This window comes from Suncus etruscus, chromosome 12 (genome assembly GCF_024139225.1).
Source record: "Suncus etruscus isolate mSunEtr1 chromosome 12, mSunEtr1.pri.cur, whole genome shotgun sequence".
NCBI classification, from domain to species: Eukaryota; Metazoa; Chordata; class Mammalia; order Eulipotyphla; family Soricidae; genus Suncus; species Suncus etruscus.
In genome coordinates, this window is record NC_064859.1 from 52,931,237 (window position 1) to 52,944,295 (window position 13,059).

The following is a 13,059-nucleotide window of genomic DNA, read 5'->3' on the forward strand; positions in this document are numbered from 1 at the left end:
AATTGGTGTGTTCCTATTGGGGTGACAGCATCAAACAAATGATGTTGTTCAGGAATTCAAAGTACTATTACAAATACTGTGACTTTTATGGGACATACTCTCAGCTGCCAGGTATCCTGGAAGTAGGAGAATGCAGGAGGGAGTGCATTTGTTCCAAAAAAATCTTGGTGATATCAGCCCAAATACTGGCATACTTGGAGTTTGGTCAGATTAATGTCTCTGCAGAGAAACATAGAGAAATGTTAAAGTAGGGGCTTAGGCAAAGCAGCAATTCTGGGTGATGGGTGCAGCAGATATAGCTTCAGCAGGGCCTGCCTCCTCTACCCATGACTGCCAGCTTTCAGCTGCTTTGCCATGTACCCATGATTTTTTATGACTTGGTTTACATATCTTTGGAGAATAGATTGAGTCTATGGAGCTGACTCAGCGTGAACATGGTGATTGTCAACACCAAATATTTTAATAAAGCATTTTTAAAATATGTGATAAGACTTATAAAAATGTTCAAATAGGGGCCAGAGAGATAGCATGGAGGTAAGGCATTTGCCTTTCATGCAGAAGGACGGTGGTTTGAATCCTGACATCCCATATGGTCCCCTGTGCCTGCCAGGGGTGATTTCTGAGCATAGAGACAGGAGTAACCCAGGGTTACTGCAGGGTGCGACCCAAAAACCAAAAAAAATGTTCATATAAGTACAGAGCATAGAATATGGCTCAGTGGTAGAGTACATTCATGCCATGACCTGGCTTTGATCCTGGGATGCACGCGCATGCGTGCGTGCACACACACACACACACACACAGAGTCAATATTGAACAATTTAGCATTTACCAAGTGCTAGATTCACTTTTGGCAGGATTTTCACCAAGTTTTCTAAAATTAACGAGACATACACTGATTCTTTTCTCTCAGATGTCTATAGAAGATAGTGGAAATAGATAATAAATAGATGTATGAATTAATAGGATAATCTCAGTTGATAAGTGCCAGAATGATAGTAAATGTATTAGTTGGGGTACGATGTGGAGAGGAGTAGAAAGGGGCTTAACAGGTAAAAACTCCTTAAATAAATTAATGAGGAGTTGATATTTAAATGAGCATGAGCAAATACATTTGGGAAAATATGGGTGAAGAGAACTCCAGATTTGGCTGCAATGGGATTTAGTCCTAGTGGGAACAAGCTGGGTGAAGCAGGAACTGACCAATGTGAATGTAGTGGCAGGCAGGAGAAGTAAGAGGAAATGGGCAGGGTCAGTGCAGGAAGGTGGCTGTGCCAATGTAAAGATTGGGCTGCCACTCTGAATGTAATGTGCAAGTCGCTAGAGGTTAGGAAGATGAAGCTGTACATCTTTACTAACCTACAATTTGAGTCATATTGTAGCCTTAGAGATCCAACCCTGTCTTGAAGTTAATAAGATCCTGTCATTGTGGAGCCTTGAAACGAATGAGATTCAATCAGTGAAAGGATTTTCTACCTTGTATAACTGAGTTGCCATGTCCTGCAACCCCGTGTCTCCTTTGGAGGCTGTGTTCTCTATGTAGAGTGACAGCCAGACAACCGCTTATAATATACCCTAAGGTCTGTGTACCTGTGGGGATGGGTAGATTATGACATAATAACAATTGTTTCCCCAATCTTGAGAATGTACAAAAGCAAATATCACTTTTTCATGCTAACATGTTTATAGAAGAGTAAACCGCATGTCTATGGCATGCCATTTTCACTTCAGGACCTGCACTGATGTAGCAGCCTTTAGAGAATGATATTGTTCATTTGTGAGAGAGAAAGGTAATTTGAAGAATCACACGCTAGCACTTTTTTTTAATACTACACTTGGCAGTTCTTGGGGAATAATCTAGGTTATGCTCTTGTGCTGGGTATTGAGTCCAGGCCTCCTGCATGCAGAGCATGTGCTTCAGCCCTTTGAGCCTACCCAATTCCACATGTTCATTCTTAAAGCTACATCAGTCTAATCATACAGCACTTATCTCTGCCAAACTGTCGTTATTCCTGAGCTCAAAGAGTGTGTGATTGGCGTTTTTCATATAGGAAAGAGTAAAAGAAAAGTTCTGGGAGAATAGAAGAATGAAAGTGTTTCCAGATATTATACAGTCCTGCTCTTTGAAAGTCATGCTAAGGGGAGACAGAACATCCATCAGTATTTTTGTGGTCATGTTAAAAGAAAGCATGTTTGGACCCATCAATATCTTGGCAGCAGACTGTGGTGATCCACAGAAGTGAGCATAGCCACTTAGGACATGCCATTCACATAAAGTACATCTGTGAGTGAAGCCTCTGTGTGTAAATGGAGCGTGTCGGCACAGTTTGTATGATTAACTCTTCCCTCCTCATAACCTCACATTTAAGCTATCACTAAAGTCTTCAAATTGCATCTGTGCACTGCCTGCATAGATTACTTCTAAACATCGCCACTAAGCCTTGACTCTGTCCCCAAGGAAGACCCCAGTCAAACACGAGTCAGATCATACTCTAAACATGAATCAGATCATTTTCTTAGTCCAAAACCTTACACAACACTCATTAAAATCCAAGGCACTACAAGAACCATCACTGGCTTTCAATTGCCTGGTTGGTCTCATTCGTCTTAACTTACTCTGTTTCACCAGATCCACTCATGCCTGGGACATGCCAAGTGCATGTGTGCTGGTCCTCTTCCTCTTCCTCATGAAACCCTTAACTTGATCCCTCACATCTTCAAGTGTTTTCCAGATGTCATCTTTTCACTTTGGATCCATTCTAGTTTTAATTCCTTCTTCAGAATGCTTATAATATTCTGATATTCTAACATATTAGTCTCTTCTCCCCCCCTCCATTTTACTGACATGTGAATAGAGAGGACCTTTACTTTTTATGTTTTATTTATTATTGTATCCTCAACATCTAGAACAGCATCTGGAACATAGTAGGGTCTCAGAAAGTCTTGTTAAGTGTTGAATAATCACCTCAAGGTTTACATTAAGTCCATGTTTTTCATTAAGATAATTTATGGCTGAAGTGATTAAATAATAGGTAGGGTGCTTGCCTTGCATGTGACTAAACCCAGTTTTATCTCTGATACCCCATAAGGTCACCCAAGCATCACCAGTAGTCATTCCTGAGTGAAGAGCCTGGAGTAATCCCTGAGCATTGCTGGTTATAGCCTTCAAACAAACAAACAAAAAAGTCCACTCATGGAGTCTATGTATAAGGTATCTGACATGGCATAATGATAAGTCCATTTCATTACTGAATCAGAAAATACCTTCACTACCTAAAAATGTCCTTTGTGCTCTGCCTATTTATCCTTTTCCATACTTCTGTATTCCCCTGATACCACTCAGATACTACTGAGGCTTAGATCTAGAACCTCAGAGAAGACAGATATTGGTGGAGTCACAAACAGGATTTTGAAACTAGACCAGGATATTACACACACACACACACACATACACACACACACATACACACATACACATTGTCATTATTACCTACAAGCCATTTTCTTTGATGAATATCGATGACCAAACCCTCAACAAGATATTGAATTGAATTCACTAATATTTAAAAAGAACCTCTCTCCTTGAACATAACTGACCCAGGTTTAATCCCTGGCATCTTTTATGGTTCCCTGAGCACCATCAGGAGTAATTCCTGAGTACAGAACCAGGAGTCACTCCTTAGTATCTCTAGATGTGACCATTCAACTCCCCCAAATAAAAATAATCCCACATCATGATCAAATAAGAATTATGTCAGGGAGCAAGGATGGCTAACTTATGGGGATCAACATAAAAAAGATAAATATTTCATCATCTTAATAGGTAAGAAAAAACATGGCAAGATTGAATATCCTTTTATATAAGAACTCTGCACACAAAAGTTGAAATGTGCCTAGAAAAATGTATTTCAATGTAGTAAAGGCAACATAGGGCAAATTCACCGTCAATATTATATTCAACAGCAAAAACTAAAAGCTTTTTCTTTAAAGATTAGGAATAAGACAACGTAGTTCACACACAATTACTTTTCAATATATGGTTGGAAGCCTTAGCAAATAAATAAGTAAAAAAGATAATAGAATTCATACTGGAGGAAGAGGTAAAACTTTTACGATTTTTCTGACCATATAATGATAGACATAAAAAATACTCAAACCATTAAAAAGCTGTAACAATAATAAATAGACAGTAAAGAGGAAGAAAACAAAACTTACACATGAAATATGTTGAAAACAATGAAGTGACAGGAAAGGAAATTAGAAAATAGCCCTATTTATAATTTCATCAAAATTTTGACTTAGTCTTAAAGAATTAAGACTATATAATATGCTGTACCTAATGAATAAAAATAAAACTACTTCCAGATTAACTGAAACTGTTAAAATGGTCCCATTTTTCTACTTTCTTTCCTCATATTAACAGTTTAACAGAAGATAAATTACCTCTTTTTGAGTAGGATTATTATATAAATAGGTTTATTTGGGGGGGGCACAGCCAGTGATGCTCAGAGGTTACTCCTGGCTATACGCTCAAAAGTTGCTCCTGGCTTGAGGGACCATATGGGATGTCAGGGGATCGAATCGCGGTCCGTCCTAGGTTAAATAAGGTTTGATGCCATTTTACACATAGAAACATGGAGCCAGAGAGATAGTAAGGCATCTGATCACAATGGCTTCAACCCTGGTTTGAATCTTCAGTCTTTCATATAAACACCCCCAGAAATTCTTTCTGAGTACAGATTCAGAAATTGTCCCTGAGCATTGCTGGATGTGACCTCCAAATGAACACCCCCTCAAGACCTTAGTGTATCACCTTTAAAAATAAAAAAAATGGGGGGGGGGCTGGAGAGATAGCATGGAGGTAAGGTGTTTGCCTTGCAAGCAGAAGGACGATGGTTCATATCCCGGTATCCCAGATGGCCCCCTGAGCCTGCCAGGAGCAATTTCTGAGCATAAAGCCAGGAGTAACCCCTGAACGCTGCGGGGTGTGACCCTCCAAAACAAACAAACAAACAAAATGCAAAAAGGGGCCAGAGAGATAGCATGGAGGAAGGGTGTTTGCCTTGCATGCAGAAGGACGGTGGTTCGAGTCCCGACATCCCATATGGTCCCCAAGCTTGCCAGGAATGATTTCTGAGAGTAGAGCCAGGAGTAACCCCTGAGCGCTGCTGGGTCTGACCCAAAAAGCAAAAAATCCCAATATATAGGTACTATGACTCATAGATCTTGGCCTGGAACAAGATAAACAGTGTATGAGATCAATGTGATGCTTGGAACTGATCTTGGGGCTTTTAACAGATCACTTGAGCTCTATCATTTGTGCTATCTCCTTGGCCCATGACAGGTTTTATTTTCAAAAATAAGAAAACTAAAGTGGTAAAATAAATAAAATAAAAGCAAGAAAATAAGGGCAAGGTAGATAGCTCAAGTGGTAGATTATTTGTTGAGACACATTCCCACTCCACAAAGTATAGCTAAGATTGCCCACACCCCATGCTAGGTAAAGTACCATATATGTGCTCCATCAATAGGCTGAGTATTACAGGGGATGGCCCTAGTCAACTGAGCACCGTTGGGTGGAGAGAGAGAGAGAGAGAGAGAGAGAGAGAGAGAGAGAGAGAGAGAGAGAGAGAGAGAGAGAGAGAGAGAGTGAGAAAGTGAGAGAGACATAGGAAGGGAGGAAATGAGGGAGAGAAATGATAGAATGAAATTGAACCATCTTTTTGTTGGCATAATCAGACTCCATATTACCTAACAACTGTAAAATAGGAAAAATATAGTGGAAAACTGAAACGTACATATAATAATAGATAGGGAAATTCCCTGAAGAGGAAAACTTTATTTTAATATATTATTTATTATATATTATTATATGTAAATAAATATATCTTTATTTATCTATATACATACATATATATGTATGTGTGTATATAATCTGTATATATGTATATATATACATACATACCCAATGGGGCTCACGACTAACTTTTGGCTCTGAGCTAAGTGATTACTTCTAGTGGACTCAGGGAACCATATGAGGTGCCAATGATTTGGACACAGATTGGCCACATGCAAGGCAAGCATCCTATCTGCTATAGTCTCATTCTGGATTTAAAGAGGAAAATTAAACATGACATATTATGAAAGTATAAAAGAAAAAAATTAAAACCTTGCCAATCTAACATTTTAGATCCAGCAAAAATATCTCTCAAAAATGATGGTAAAACTAAGTATTGTAAATGGACCAGAGTTGAATGTTAAGATTGTAAGAGGTTAAGGTGCTTTTCTTGCCTACAGCTAACTCATACTGTCATATTGTCCTATCCAAAGTGAACCCTAAGCACAGAGCCAGAAGCAATTCCTAAATACAATAAGGTATGATACATACCTCTCAGGATTTTCCTCCAAAGTGTAATATTAAAGTAATTAATAATCCAGCAAGCTTATACAGCAAGATCCTCATGAAGTTCATTATAGAAAACTTTAAAAACTACAAAAATGAATAATTTTAATATATTTATAAACAAATTAAATTCATCTTTCTATGAGTGGAAAAATTAATACTGTATCCTGAAAGATGACTATTTACCTTTCAATTTGCTTTCCTTTTTTTTTTTTTTGGTTTTTTTGGGGCACAACGTTTGATGCTCAAGGGTACTTCTGGCTAAGCGCTCAGAAATTGGAGGGGACCATAATGGGACGCCTAGGGGATCAAACCGCGGTCCTTCCTTGGCTAGCGCTTGCAAGGCAGACACCTTACCTCTAGCGCCACCCTCACACCTCATCCGGCCCCTCAATTTGCTTTCTAATTTATTCCTTCAATCTAATTTTTGGTTGCTGAGATAGAACAGCAGGTAAAAACTAGTTTTGTATTGAGCCAATCACAGGTTTGACCCACAAATACATAAGAACTGACCAGGAAGTGATCCCTGATCACAGTCAGGAATAGTTCATCAACACAGCTAGATTTGACTCCCAAACAAGCAAAAAGACAAAAAAACAAAATAAGATTTTAAATGTACTGACTTGGTCTAGAAACTCTCTCATAGTTTAGGGGTAAATGCTTTTTATGTGTGTAAGGTCCAAAGTTCCATCATTGCTAATTTTAGCATTGCATGCTTCCCTACTTCTCAGCAATAAATGTATGTGGTCTTGGTGATCCCCAGTTTTACCATAACACCCGGTGCTAGGATAAAACCATCTTATCTGGTTATCTGGTATCACTGGAGTACACCCAGGTCTTCCTGACCCAAAAGATATGACTGACATTTTTCTCATAACAAATGTTCGGACAATGTATAGTTTGTGTAAGTTGAAATGAAGAGGAAGATGTATATATTTTACTATAAGGACAATTCTTCCTATTTGGACATTTTTTCACTTATTCCACTGAGCAAAATACAAATTAATACTTCCTAATATTTAAGATGTAATGTTTTTACAGAGAGATTTTTTTTTCATACAATTATAGGGGCCGGAGAGATAGCATGGAGGTAAGGCGTTTGCCTTTCATGCAGGAGGTCATCGGTTCGAATCCCGGTGCCCCATATGGTCCCCTGTGCCTGCCAGGAGCAATTTCTGAGCCTGGAGCCAGAAATAACCCCTGAGCACTGCCGGGTGTGACCCAAAAACCACACACACACACACACACACAAAACAAAAACAAAAACCAAAAAAAAACAATTATATATAGTGTATATATTTCAACTTTTAGACAGTGGCTTTGGCTAGTGTTCTAAGGCAATATTTTCCAAGGTGGTCAATTCCACTCTTTGGAGGACACTATAATGCTGGGCAGAGGTGGCAATAGCCTCAGATACAACTTGAGGTAATTTCTCTCTGTTCACTTAAAGAAGGTACATTTTTCCAGAGGGGGTTGCCGATGGCTTTGGGCACATACCTGGCAATGTTCAGGGGTTACAACTGGCTCTGCTCTTAGGAATCATTCCTAGTGTTGCTCAGGGTACCATATGGGATCTCGTGGATCAAACCTAGGTTGACCATGTGCAAGGCAAGTGCCCCCCGTATTGTACTATATTGCTCAGTCTAGGTCCTGCTGCTGCTGCTTTTCCTGAAAAGGGTTGATAGGCAAAATAAAGTTTTGGAACCTCTGATTTACAACGAAGAAGTCAACACAAAATGAATAGATCCTCATTTATAATCTTGGGAAGAGTTTTGACATTAACTGTTATTTTATATTGTCCCCTTTACAATAAAAAGTATTTTCTTAGTATCAACATCATTGAGTTGCTCTTAAAAAGAAAAAAACAGAAGTCAAAGAGATGGCTCAATGCTTTGCTTGTGAGAGGCCCAAGTTCAGTCCCCAAACTGCATGATTCCTGAGTAGTGAACTGGGAACAACCCCTAACCAAAGTTGGGAAGCTCCCAATTCAAAACCAACCAACCAAAACAATAGTCTGACATCATAAACATGTATTTTGTTGTTGATAAAATTATATTGCTTGAAATATACAATTAGAAATTGGAAAAATAAAATTGAATACAATATATATTAAATTTGAGGAGATGCATTTGAAAAGTGAGCAATGATCATATTATTTCTTCAATTGATCCTCATATCATCTAAATTGCTGAATAAAATTTGTTTTCAAAAGTTATTAGGCTAAGGGAAATTATTGGGGCAGAGTTAGGTTTTGCATGAAAGAGTGAAGAATAGCAGAAAGTTAAAATACTGAAAATGATATAGGCAGGACAGATAAAACAATAAAAATCAAATGCTAAGATATAAAATCAAACTAAAACTTAGTAATACAGATTAATTATATAAGAATTAAAATCATTTCAGATCAACAGAGAACCTACAAAATATTCATACTTTTATGACATATTTACAGTTATATACTACCAGCAATTAAAAGGGACAAACCATCTTATAGATGTAGTCACATTGGTGAATCCTAAAAACATATCAAGCAAAGGAAAGTAGACACAAAAGTATTTTATTAAATAAAATTCAAGAACAGTAAAGCTAATTTATGGTGCTAGAAATCCAAGGAAAGCTTATCTGTGGGCAGAGATATTGACTAGGAAAATAAGAAGCAATTAGGAACAATGATGGAAAGCTCTCTCTCTCTCTCTCTCTCTCTCTCTCTCTCTCTCTCTCTCTAATATTGGCAAGTTCTTTCTGTAAGGAATGGACTGTGTCATAGGTGTGCAACTTTACTGTATAATTCACTGTAGATAAAACAAATAAATGTGGGTATGTCCTAATATAATTTTATTTATAAACACTGGAATTTGAATTTTAACAATTTTAGTTACAACATGTTATTCTGTATTTTCAATATTGAAAAAGTAAGTCATTTATTCACAAACTATAAAATTAGGCAATGGGGCAGCTTTGGGCTGTCAGCTGTGCTTTATCTTGATGAGGTGTGGATTGTATGAATACATGCATACATTTTAAACTGATGAGATTACTGACCTCAAATTGCACTTCTTTGGTTAAAGTATTTTTCAACAAAACATGTTTTAAAATGAGTCAAGGAATCCAGATGTAATAGTTGTTTCCTTGTTGCAATTAATACAAGTAGCATAAGTAGTATAAATTTTCATAACAAACATTTTTGTGCCATTTATAGGAAATAGATTTAGACAGAAATACCTATTCTAAAATGCTAATTGTTTCGCAGTTAAGGAATAAGGTCCAAACTGTTTACATATTTCTGGTTGCTAACTTGCTTTAAGTCTTTTTTTTTTTTTTTTTTTTTTGGTTTTTGGGCCACACCCGGTAACGCTCAGGGGTTACTCCTGGCTATGCGCTCAGAAGTCGCTCCTGGCTTGGGGGACCATATCGGACGCCGGGGGATCGAACCGCCGCGGTCCGTCTCCTAGGCTAGCGCAGGTAAGGCAGGCACCTTACCTCCAGCGCCACCGCCCGGCCCCTTGCTTTAAGTCTTTAGAAAACTTTTGTTGTCCCTCCAGCAATTCTGCCGAATTTTGGCAATAATATATATGCTGGTTCTTGGATGAGATCAACTAACCAACGGAAGCCATTTCTAGAATACATTTGTATTTATTAAGGTTAAAATGCTTGTTGGAAGTACTGATACATTGTTGCTCAGTCATCCATCTTCGACTTCCTTCTGTCTTTTGGTCTCCAAGTCAAGGTGCAATTCACTCCTACTTTGTTTTTAAGCTCTAACTCTGTGTTTCTTCCCCTTCTCTTAGGATTTCTATCAGTTATTTTTTAGTTGCTTTGCTGCTTCCCTAACAAATAAGCATCCTCACCACCCGAAGAGCCTGACATGTAATGCCAGATTTCTACCCTGGACATATTTTCTTCCTCTACAGAGCCTCTAGGCTCTGATATCCTACCCAAGACTTTCTTTTATTTCATTCACACAATAGATTTCCTAAACAGCTGACCCTTCCTTTTTTTTTTTTTTTTTTTTTTTTTACCTCTCCTGGGTTTTACATATTCTACCCCATACAGAGTTGGTCATCTGGATGTCTACTCTTTTCAGCTCTTTTATGCTACCATTTATGTTTTTGATGTACCAGGGTTGAAACCAGTGTCTGAAACATGTAAGACAAGCGCTCTATCACTGAACTACATACCCATCCTAATCTTTTTCTCCTCATGTGGATTATAAACCAGCAGCTTGACTTCATGAAAAACCACCCTTCTCTGCATTCCTAAAGCTTTAAGATCATTGATGTGCAAGAGGAAGACAAAGAGAAAAAGAAAAAAAAAAAAGCAAACTTAATCCATCTGAAACTTATTTTCGTGAATTTTGGTGTGATTTGCCTTTTTTACCCAATAAATAGACAATTGACTCAAATGCCTAAAATGTTAGTTATAATTTGAAATTCTAAATAGAAACTTTTTTCCATGCAGACATGAGTTTCTGTAATCCCTTAATTATTTGTAGATTTTTATTTTAATTTTTTCACTGAGGTTGAAATAGAAGAAAAATAGCAATTATAAGTTACATAAAATGAAAACTTTTGGAATTATATGTATGTTGTTAGTCCTAAGTTTTCTTCATATGGGTTTTGAGGAAATGTGTCTGATAATTTCATTACATGTTTTATATTTTCTTAGATACTTTGCAGCTTTCACAATCATAAATATTTCATTTGTATCTAAAGTAGATTCTAATTTATCCCTATTAAGTAACAAGCTTTCCAGGAATTTTATTTGTTGATCTTTCATTGCATCCTTGTTTAATCTTGTACTGGTTATAATTTGTCATGAAAGTTCTTGTTAATGTTGCCAAGTTCACTTCTAAGATTTAAAGATTGGGGCCGGGCGGTGGCGCTAGAGGTAAGGTGCCTGCCTTGCCAGCGCTAGCCTTGGACGGACCGCGGTTCGATCCCCCGGTGTCCCATATGGTCCCCCAAGCCAGGAGCGACTTCTGAGCGCATAGCCAGGAGTAACCCCTGAGCATCACTGGGTGTGGCCCAAAAACCAAAAACCAAAAAAAAAAAAAAAAAAAAGATTTAAAGATTAAGTTTGTCATTCAAAGTACCATGTATGTATAGTTACTTTATAAAAGTGAATCAAAATGCTAGGTGACTTTTAGCCAGTAATTCAAGTGTGCCCCCCCCTAATACAGTGACCATCATTATGGGTATTTATTAGTTTTGAAGCTTATCTAATGATATTTAGGGCTTACATCTGGATCTGTGCTTAGGAATCATTCCTGATAGTGCTGTATAAAATCAATATATTTAGTGATCCTTTTCATTTGTTTCACAATTCTTTCTTTACACATAGGGTTAAGCATTCTACTTTAAAAGCAACTCAAGGCCGGGCGGTGGCGCTAAAGGTAAGGTGCCTCCCTTGCCTGCGCTAGCCTTGGACGGACCGCGGTTCGATCCCCCGGTGTCCCATATGGTCCCCCAAACCAGGAGCAACTTCTGAGCACATAGCCAGGAGTAATCCCTGAGCGTTACTGGGTGTGGCCCAAAAACAAAAACAAACAAACAAACAAAAAAAGCAACTCAAACATTTCAATATCTTGGGGGCTATTTCAGATTGATAATGAATTATAGTAATTTTCTAGTCTTTACCTTTAAATAAAACTAATCATGGTAATTGTTAAAAATTAAGTTGAGGGGCCGGGCGGTGGCGCTGGAGGTAAGGTGCCTGCCTTACCTGCGCTAGCCTAGGAGATGGACCACGGTTCGATCCCCCGGCGTCCCATATGGTCCCCCAAGCCAGGAGCGACTTCTGAGCGCATAGCCAGGAGTAACCCCTGAGCGTTACCGGGTGTGGCCCAAAAACCAAAAAAAAAAAAAAAAAAAAAAAAAAAAATTAAGTTGAATTTAATTTGCTGATATTTTGTATAAGAATTTTCCATTTTTAAGTTTGAACTAGTTTCGTTTCTTGTATAGTGTTTCAGATTTGGTAATAGGTTTTGCAACTTTTGTAAAATAAGTGTTATTTATTTATATTTTTCTTAAGTTATGGACCCAAGAATATAAAAGGAATTATATATTCTTTGAAGATTGATAGAACATCTCATCTTGGCCAAGTTCTATCAAACTTCAAGGTATCTGTTTTTAGAATAGATGTATTTACATATTCTAGTGATCATACATTGTGAAACATAACGTTTTGCTTTCAATTATGCTACTATTGTTAATTTTTTACTTCAATTACCCTTTGATTAGTAAATCCTTTCACCTGATATTTTCAGACTTCTGGATTTTTCTCGTGTTCTTTTATGACTATATTTTAATACAGTTAAAAACTTATGAGTAAAATTAACTCATTTACATTTATTGTAAATACTGATATTTAGGCTTTTGATTTTTATTTGACATAATTACTTATAGCTGCATTTTATTTCTTGTTCCATTTCTAATCTTTGTTGGCCTGGATAGGGTGTTTTTCTTTTCTTCATCCCTCCAACCATTTTTTTAGAGATCTGCCTATTATACACAATTTAATCCTTCAGTGTTTATTTTTAATAAGAAACTTTAATTTAATTTCACCTTTTCAGAGCATTTGTGCTTAAAATAAAAATCTATAATCTTGATTATAAATCAAAGAATCTATCATCTTTTGAAAAATTTCTTTGTTATTTT